The following is a 10505-nucleotide window of genomic DNA, read 5'->3' on the forward strand; positions in this document are numbered from 1 at the left end:
GGGCTTCTGTGACTGACACCTACAGCCTGTCATTCACATTCATCTGGGTCAATCAGAAGAGATGGTCTGTACCCAAGAATTTGAACACAATATCCCCCTTCCATCCTTTCAAAGTTGAGACTCAGATGCTTGATTTGGTGACAAAAGACCTCCCATGGGGCTGCCAGGAAGGCAACCTGGTGATGGATCTTCCGTGTGATAGCTCCAGCCCTTTCGCCAGGCTCACCCTCTGACAGTTATTACTGCTGCAATAAATTCTTCAGTAAAACAAACAGGCATGCTGTAAATTTATTAGTCTGGGCACTCTGTGTTACTTAACGTAACGGCTAGTCTTAAACAGGTAACTACTGCAGTAAATAAACCAGTTTATTTAGGCACTGTCATCCCTAAGTGTTCACGGGGGCCTGGAGAAATGGCATTGGCCTTTCTAAGCATGATCTATGCCTGCGTAAATTACATTTGCCCACTCAGAGATTTGAAGGCAGCAGACCACCTGGGAAGAGTGTGACATCTCAGAGCATCCCTGTGAGCTTCAACGGGGCTATGGATGGGAGACACAGAACTAAATATGTAAGTATATAGGTAGGTGAAATCTGTGTATGTAGTCTCTGCGTAAAATAAACCAATGCCCTAAATTTTCATAGTACGGGAATGTATGTAAAATAGATTGAGTTTTGTTGTGGTGGTGGTTGTTGTTTTGCTGAGCTGTTTGCAGAATACTAAATGGAGAAGAGAATATAGCAGAAGAGAGAGGAGAACTAACATTTGATGAGCTGAACCCTTGGAAGTCAGGCAGCCTGATTAATCATCTTTATATCCTCCAAGGCCTTGTGCATCTCCAGGCACCAAATGTAGGCAAATAACAAATGCTGGCTTTCTGTGCCAGATTCTGAAGTGGGTTTTTTATACAAATATTTATTGGGGCAGGTATTAGACTTCCAGAGCAGCTGTCACATAGTCACCACAAACTGGGTGGCTTAAAACACAGAGGTTTATTCTCTCACCATACTTGAGGTTGGAAGTCTGAAATCAAGGTGTCAGCAGGGCCCTGCTCTCTCTGAGACCCTGGAGAGAATCCTTCTATGTCTCTTCCAGCTTCTGGTGGTGGTGGTCATCCTTGGCTTTCCTTGACTTGCAGCTGCATCTCTCCAATCTCTGCCTCCATCATCACATGGCCTTCATCTCTGTATCTGTGTTTCTCTTCTTAGGATAACACTGGTCATATTGGATTAAGGACCCATCCAACTCGAGTATGACCCCATCTTAACTAATTACATCTGCATCAACTGTGTCACCAAATACGGTCATGTTCTGAGGTTCTAGGAAGGACATGAATGTGGGGGACACTATAGTATAGATGCCGTCTGTGCATCAAGGTGCTTCAAAGAGCATCATCTCATCACCTTTGCAGTGCTTTTCTGAGTAGGAACCCTTATGCCCATTTTACAGATGAGGACACTAAGATTAGGAGAAGTCAAATCTTGAGCAACATTCCAGAACTAGTAATTGATGTTGACAAAGCCAGTGTTCCAGCTCAGCTCTGATTCCATAGTCCTCCTTTTCCCTAAGTCTCTGAGAGTCAATCTTCTGTCCAGTACTCAAACTATATGAAGATTACTTACAGCCTTCTCTTTATTTTTTTAATTTTTATTGGATTATAATTGATTTATAATGTTGTGTCAGTTTCAGGTGTACAGCAAAGTGAGTCAGATATATATATATATATATATATATATATATATATATATATATATATATAGTCATTACAGTATATTGAGTAGAGTTCCCTGTGCTCTACAGTAGGTCTTTATTAGTTATCTATTTTATATATAGTAGTGTGTACATGTCAATCCCAATCTCCTAATTTTAGAGCCCTTTCTTTAAAAAGCAGCACTTGTGCAGACGGGCATGTGTGTCTATGTGTTTAATGACGTTCATTGAATTGGAAGACATACTTTGAATGGTTTAAAGGTCAATTGTCAAAGCTCAAAGAGCCAGGGCCAGGAGAAGACAGTATATAATGGAACCAAAGCTTTCTTCAGACCATATTTGGATTCAGTTGCCTGTTACCCAGAGCCCTGAAAATAAATGCACTGATAAATAATTATTTCCTGCCCCACATATTACCAAATATGACTGTGCCCGGTCTGGTGGCCAAGGAGCAAACCCATTGTTTAAAGGCCGAGCCCCACCCCCTGCTTGGCTGAAAAAAAAAAATGTGGTTTCACTTTCCTGTGAATCCCAACTCAAAAAATAGAATGGCATACAGTCAGCAGATGCCTCGAGCTGGCTCGCCACTGCCCGGCCCTGGGACCGATTAGACAAACACGGAGCAATGGGCTTCCTCCGAATATGGTCAGGAAAACAGTCTCCTTGGGATCTGGGGATTCCAGCACCCCCTGCTTGAGAGATGGGACTCAGTTCTAACACAGTGTCCCTTCTCCAAAGGTGGGACCACGTGGAAATCCATTGCACTTGGCCTTGGTGCAAGTTCTAACTGAGAATGAGAACAGTGAATGTCATCTATTCCCACCCAGGGAGGAAAAGTGCAACAAAAACAAAACACATGGGGTTTGGAGACACCCATAGACCTAGATTTGAAACCTGCTCCACTACCCACTGACCAACTGACTTTGGGCAAGTCACTTCACCTCCTCGGTCTTTTATGGGAACTGAATCATACCTACCTTTGTATCGATCTAAGAAGCCAGCACAGATAAGATTCCAACCCAGAGGTGGACTTGATTGTTAGACTTCCTCACTCTATTCACCGCAAAAGGGGAAACCAAGGCGGATGTTGACCATTATAAGCTTGACTAGTAGAGCCAAGACATGGAGGGCGTTGTGCTAAGTGAAATAAGTCAGAGAGAAAGACAAATGCTGTACAGTATCACTTACATGTGGAATGAAAAAGGTACGACAGACTAGTGAATACAACAAAAAAGAAGCAGACTCACAGATACAGAGAACAAACTACGAGGGAAGGAGGGGAGGGGCAATACAGGGGTGGGGAGTGAGAGGTACAAAGTATTGGGTGTAAGATGGGCTACAAGGATGTATTGCACAACATGACGAATATAGCCAGTATTTTCTAATAACTGTAAATGGAGTGTAGCCTTTAAAAATTGCATTAAAAATAAATTTTTAAAAAAGAAGCCAAAAAAAAAAAAAACTTTTACACTCAGATTTCCATCACAGTCAAGGGCATGCTGTCCAGAGTAGAAGCAGTGGAGGACTCCCTATGAGACATTGCGTTCAAAAGGTGTACTTCTGCCCCAGTGTCTAAACTAATGGCATCTTAATCTAAAACACTGGAACTGTCTGTTCACCTGTGCATCTGCCCCACTGGTCCATGGGCTTTCTGAGAGCACAGCCCTGGATCCTTCATCTCAGTCCATCAAGTGCCTGCTGAACGCCCAGCACATGAAAGGGGACAGAAACCCTCCCTGGTGCCCCCATAGCACCTACACTTCCCCTGCTATGGCCCCGGGCCACTGGGGGGGGTAGGCATTGCTTGTCTGCATAGGTTTTTTCCTCAGAAGATTCAAGCTCCATGGTGGCAGGATCTAAGACACCCTCAGTTGCATTCCTATGGCTTACTTCAATGCCTGGCACATGGCAGGTACTTGATAAATCACTGCTGAACTATTTACAATAGCCAAGACATGGAAGCAACCTAAATGTCCATCAAAGATAAATGGATAAAGAAGATGTGGTACGTATACACAATGGAATACTACTCAGCCATAAAAATGAATGAAATAATGCCATTTGCAACAATGTGAATGGACCTAGAGATGCTCATACTGAATGAAGTAAACCAGACAAAGACAAATATATGATATTACTTATAGGTGGAATCTTAAAAAATGATACAAATGAACTTATTTACAAAACAGAAACAAACTCATATAGAAAACACATTATGGTTCCCAAAGGGGAAGAGGGGAGGGATAAATTAGGAATTTGAAAGTAACATATACACACTATGCATAAAATAGATAAACAGCAAGGACCTACTGTGTAGGACAGGGAACGATACTCAATATTTTGTAATAACCTATATGGGAAAAAAATCTGTGTGTGTGTGTAACTGAATCACTTTGCTGTACATCTGAAACCAACACAACATTGTAAATTAACTATACTTCGATTAAAAAATAAATTTTTTTTAAATCACTGCTGAAAAGAGATTGAGCAGCCTTCCACAGCACATGAGGGGAGAGGAGGGGAGAGTGAATTTGATCTTATGAAACCCTTACCATGTGCCAGACACAGTTCTTGGTACTTCCTCTCTACCTGTCATCACATCCACAGACACACACATGCATGCACGCAGGCTCATCCCCATTTTTACAAATGAGCGAAACTGAGGTTGGAGGAGTGAGTCACCGTGTTCCAGACCACACAACTGGTAAATGTCAGAGTTCCAACGGAGCTCAAGTCTGACTGTAAAATCCTTGCTACATCTCATTGTCTCTTCAATATCTGAGAAAAACACTGCCCACTTTGCTGTTTTACAAGAACCAGCTGGGAGCCCCTCCCTTCTTGACCTCCTGCCATCCCTGGGGTAAGGGATCCACTGTGCAGGCCAGCCAGGCTGGATGGTGAACTCTGCTGCCTCCAGGTAGAAGCAAAGGGCTGGACCTTCTGGCCAACACACCTTTAACACCCCAGGACCTCCTGCACAAACCTGCAGCCCTCGGTCATGGTCAGGGGAGTAGTGGGTGTAGGGAGAGGAAAGAGCCCTGTCCCTGAGCTCTGGGGGAGACTGATCAGTGCGCTGGCATGAGCTGACTCTAAGCCCGTGTCCCTGTGACCAGTTGCCACAAACCAGGGGATGGAATGCCACAATTTCCTAAGGCACATGGGTGACCACTTCACAGAGTGACATCTGGCCTCCCGCACCTGCACTCACCCTCTGTTGAGCCCCAGGGCAGAAGCAAGAAGGCCTGTTGTACAGAAATGTTGGGGATTTATGGAGAGAAACTGTGAATCCTGGAGACATCAACAGCTTATTTAGGAAGCAAGAGGGCCAGCAGCTGGAGAAGTCAATAGCAATTGAGGGCACGCTGAATTCTTACTCTCATAAACCCTTTCAACCCTCAAGATGATGCCTTGATGGCCACTTTGCACATGAGAAAACGGAGGCTTGTCAGACATGTAGGGAAAGAAGACAGTGATGGAGCAAAGTGCTTCTGCTCCAGGCCCAATATTAAATCTGGGAGCAAGAAGCTAAAATTAGAATCTTAGATCTTGCCCAGATCAAGAATACTTTAAGTTCCGGACAACAAGGAACATGCCTATTTCTTCCTTTATAAGAAACCTCCCATGCTGCCAGTGTGCATTCCCTTCTTTTTCCACTCTGAAAGGGACTGGCACACTTCATCCTGTGCTCTGTATTCCTTTTGTGGCTAAATGGACTGTATTCTAAAAGTTATATGTGTTCGTTCGCCACAGATTTTGAGCCCAGGTCATCAGAGTGACTGACATTTGTGTCATACTTTGGTGCCCACAAAGCAGGTGGCTGTGTGTGGGCTCCCATCTTTATGAAGCAGAACCACACTCATCTATCAGCCAGGAAAGAGGCTCAGAGAGCCACAGCCACAGCCACTGCCCACTGCAGGATAGGGTTGGGTCTGCGAAGCCCTCTCCAAGCTGCTTTGCACCACATGGTCTGCGTGATGCGGCCCACAGAGGACCCTCAGGGAATCCCCTGCATCCTCAACACCCCTGATGTCTACTGTGTCCAGTCCCCCATGTGTCCCCTTCCAGATTCCTCTATAGACATGCCTGGAGCGAACTGAACTCCCCCGCCTTCGTCTCCTCTCCAGCACACTGGACACATCAGCCTGACACGTCTCTCCAATTAGGCCAGTCCTGAGCTGCAGAGAAACAGGAAACCACTCGCAACTTCAGACCCATCCAGACTCAGGAAACCAGGCAGAGACAGTGGCGGCTCCAGCAGCAGCAGCAGCCCCAGGCCACGGCACCACGCAGCCAGCCTGCCAGACACTGCCCAGCCCTCCTGCAGTGGGGAGCAGAGATGGGAGAAGAGAACGCACCCTACCACTTTGTAGCTGTGACGTCTTGAGCAGGTTTCTCCTCCTCTCCAAGGCAGCTGAGAGACTCTGCAAGAGCCCTGGGACCAGTCCCTTAAAGGACCACGGTGGAGACACACATCATGAGATGAAGTTTGCAAACCTCAGCCTGATGCCTGGCATATAGTGAGCGCTCCTTCGGGACTAGGAACAGGCAGGCTCTTGACACAACCATCCCATGTGTGCCTTGCAGCTGCCCTGGGAGGATGGTGTTTGAGGTCCCATTTTATAGATGAGAACACTGCGTCAGAGTCTGTGTAAATTGCAGAGAGAGAGCATGAGTTTCGAATCAGAGGGTTACAGTTTCAAATCTCAGCCCTGTCAGCTGCTAGCTTGGGACTGACTGATGTAACTGTTTTGTCCATACCTGCCACTCTGTTTGAACCCACCATCTCTAATTCCTACTCTTCACACTTTGTGGATGGTGACCTTGACTCCATGTATAATGGAGGCATATGAGGTCCAGAGAGTTTACTTGGTGCTCACCTGGTTCCATCTTGGAGGGGCAGGCCTGACATTCAACCTCTGCAGCTACTCAAGCCTCTTCTCTCCATGTAGTGTATCTAATAACCTCTCTGTGCAGGGTCTGGTAAAGGGCTCACGGTACTTGCACTCCAGAACATTCATGTAGTACAAAACCAAAATGCTGGAGCAGCTGGGGTCTGTACTGGGTGGCACTGAATCAACAATTTCCACGAAAGATGGCTTAATGGCCCCCTCCCCCACCAACCCTCCTGAGCCTCTCTTTGCCCCTGAAGGGCCAGCTGCTGTTCAGGCAAGAGCCACACGTAGCCATTTGCATGCCCTAGCCCAAGACTCAAAAGATGGCATCTCCTCAAAAAATTAAACATGGAATTACCATATGATTCAGCAATTTCACTTCTAAGTAAGCAACCAAAAGAATTGAAAGCAGAGACTCGAAGAGGTATTCATACACCCACGGTCATAGCAGCATTATTCACAACAGCCAAAAGGTGGCAACAACCCAAGCGTCCACTGAAGGATGAATGGAGAAGCCAGATGTGGTCTATGCATCTGACAGAATACTAGTCAGCCCTAAAAAAGGAAGGAAACTCTGACACATGCTCCAGCATGGACAAAATTTGAGAACATTATGCTAAGTGAAATAAGTCCCCAGAAAACAAATATTGTATAAGTCTACTTATATGAGATACCTAAAATAGGCAAATTCATAGAGACAGAAAGTAGAATACAGGTTAGCAGGGCCGGGGAGGGGAAATGGGGAGTTAGTGTTTAATGGAGATAGGATTTCTGTTCGGGATGATGAGAGATGATGAAAGAGTCCTAGAGATGGGTGGTGGTGATGGTGGCATAACACTGTGAACACACTGAATGCTGCCGAGCTGTGCACCTAAGATGGATAAAAGAGTAAATTGTATGTATATTTCACCACCACTTTTAAAAAAGGAAAAGAAAAAGAAGTCAGCTAGCTACACTCAGTGCAGATCTTCCTCCCAAAATTTCACTGCAGTGACTGCATGACTTGGCTGAGATTCCCCCAAAACGGGGAGCCGTCAGGAGGCAGGTGTTTTCCCCCTGGGAGTCCTTCAGGAAAGCCCCACACCGTGTCCTCACCCAGCCCTCAAGCCCGCTCCTCCTCAGCAGACAGACACTCAGCACATTCCCGTAGCTCCACAAGCACTGTCCCCGTGCATGGGTGTGGGGGCCCCCAAGAGTCGGGGTGCAAAGAAATGGGGCCATTTTTGATGGGAGAAGTAAACTTTCCAACAAAGACAGGGTGTTCCAGATCTTCCCGGAAGGTGTGGAGAAGGGTTAACAAGAAAAAGAAAGAGCCATGTTTCTCCCTGAAATCTGACAGTTACAGATTTTCATGCAAAGGAGCCATTGAGTGTGAGCTGTGAACCTTTGATGTAAACTAATACCGCAAGTCACACACAGCCCTCCCCAAAAGCCTGGCTCACTGCTCAGGGAAGGAGTCCATGGGCCAGAACTCAGAGCCCCTCCAGCTCCTCCGTTGCAACTAACATAGTTTTCCTTTATTTAGGATAAAAACGAGAACAACAAAAAACAAACACAAACACAAACACAAAAAAACTCTGCTAAAATAAAGCAGGAAGATTACCAAATAGCCAAAGGTACCCAACCTGAGGTCTTTAAACCCTAATTAGTAACAAACTCTTCCAAGCTAAGAGTAATGCTGAGAACAGATGACATAAACCTCTCCTTGCTCCCCCCACCCCCTGCTTATAGACGGTCACATGCAAACTCTGTGTGTGTGTGAGTGTGTGTGCATGTGGGCATTTGTCATTGTTTCTTTCAATTGGTTTGACTCTGCCTTCATTTCAAATTGCTATAAAACGCTTTCAATGAAATATAAGTCTTTCGCATTCTGTTTAGTGGGGGCGGGGGTGACACCCCACAGGCACATCAGCCAAGCTTTCACACTCATGGGTCCAGGTCTTTCTCACACTGGAAGGAACCAGGGCTGGTGTATACATTTTTAAGGAGGGAAACCAACCCCTGAGAGTTTAATAACTTGTCCAAGGTCATTCATGGAGCATTTCTGACCCCCTCATCCAGTACCATGGCCCCGAGCACCAGCCTCTGCTCAAAGAGCAATTTGATGCCAGAAACTAGGCCCAGTGAGCTGCCCATGGAGCCAAAGGGGCTTTTGAATTTTTGTCTCAAATATTACACCATTTTAGCAAAGACACTTGAAACAGCAATTGTACCCCTTAGACTTATCTTCTAGAAATAAGATGGCTCCTTGAGATGGTATTTGCTACAAAGTAAGGGATTGCTTTCACTCAATATCCCCTCAAAATTGTTTCATAGATATCCATTAATTTTCAACAATAATATTCCCTTCATCGTTTCCCACTAGGGCCCTGCTTCAAGTCTTCCACACCCTATCAACACGGATAACTTTTCTGCCATTACTTTAAAAAAAAAAAAAAACAATAAATTGTGATTCTTCTAATCAAGACCACATGCCTATAGTGTAGAAATTCAACATTTTTCTAAAACAGTAAATCTATTCTGTCAGATACGATGATGTGGGACTTGTAAGGAGACGATGATGATTTTATTCCAGGTATACACAGTCTTGTACACACACACTCACACTCACACACACACTCACACACACACATACTCACACACTCACACACACACTCCACACACACAGACACACACACACTCACACACTCACACACACCACACACACTCAAACTCACACACACTCTCACACACAGACACACACACACACACAGAGCAGCTAAAACTGACATTTCTAGAAAGAAGACACTCCGTGTGTTCTGCTTTTCATGGGCCCTTCGCAGCACCTGCAGGAGGCTGCTCAGCACTGCCCACCTGATGTTTCCTCGTGCTGCTGAATGTGAATTTATCTGGACACAAAAACTCACCTAGTGGCCATGGATGTGGCAGGAAGAGGGTTGAATTAGGAGTCAGAAAACCATGGTTATGGTTCCCATCTTGCAATCACAATCATGGGTATGACCACATGTGCACACATGCTAGGTGGCCCCCCATGTATATTTCCTAGAGCCCCAAGAGCCCCCATTTTATTGGAAGTGAACCTGAGCTTAGAGGAGGTGTCCATGATTCCCCAGCTGGACTGTACCAGTCCCAACCTGCTCCCTATCCCATGCCCCCTCAATGTCAGTAGCCTTTCAGGAAATTTTTCAGCATCTCTGACCCCTGACTTCTCCATTTGTAAAATGGGAGGGATGGACAGAATCGATGTTAGAAATCTTTTCCAGCTCAGAAGGGTGACATGCTGCTTCAGATCACAGCATCACCACCTGAAATGATCCCATTGCAATCACTCTGCATCCTAATGCATCTTTGTGAGCAGAGTCTGGGAAAACTCAGCTCACAGGACCCACCCCACAGACCATGCTGAGTTGCCATTGATGGAGCACAAAAATGGCCCCAATTATTGCCCTCCTCATATCCGTGAACTTTGCCCTGTGACTTTGCAATACCTCCCATCAAAAGCTGATGGGTCCATTTCCCACCCTTGACTCTGGGCTGGCCGTGGGACCCCAGCAAAAGGAAAGGTGTCCCAGCTCTCAGTGAAGGCCTTGAGAGTCCCTTCATGCTTCTGCTTTTGCAGAGAATGCTGCTGGGCCACCAGGAAACCTGCCCAGGCTCGCTTGTTGGAGAAGAGAGAGTCACGTGGAGGAGAGGTTGCCCCAACCCATGCCAAGCTATCTAGTTACGTGTCAGCACACAACAAACCATCCCAAACTTTGTGGCTTAAAACAGAAATTTGTTCTTACCTTTTTCAGTCCCACAGGTCTCCCACGTGTTTGCAAACAGAGGACAGTGGGGTTGAAATCATCTGAAGTCTCAACTGAGCTGGACATCCAAACACGACTTCTTGATTTACATGCCCAG

This window comes from Hippopotamus amphibius, chromosome 4 (assembly GCF_030028045.1).
Source record: "Hippopotamus amphibius kiboko isolate mHipAmp2 chromosome 4, mHipAmp2.hap2, whole genome shotgun sequence".
Taxonomy (NCBI): Eukaryota; Metazoa; Chordata; class Mammalia; order Artiodactyla; family Hippopotamidae; genus Hippopotamus; species Hippopotamus amphibius.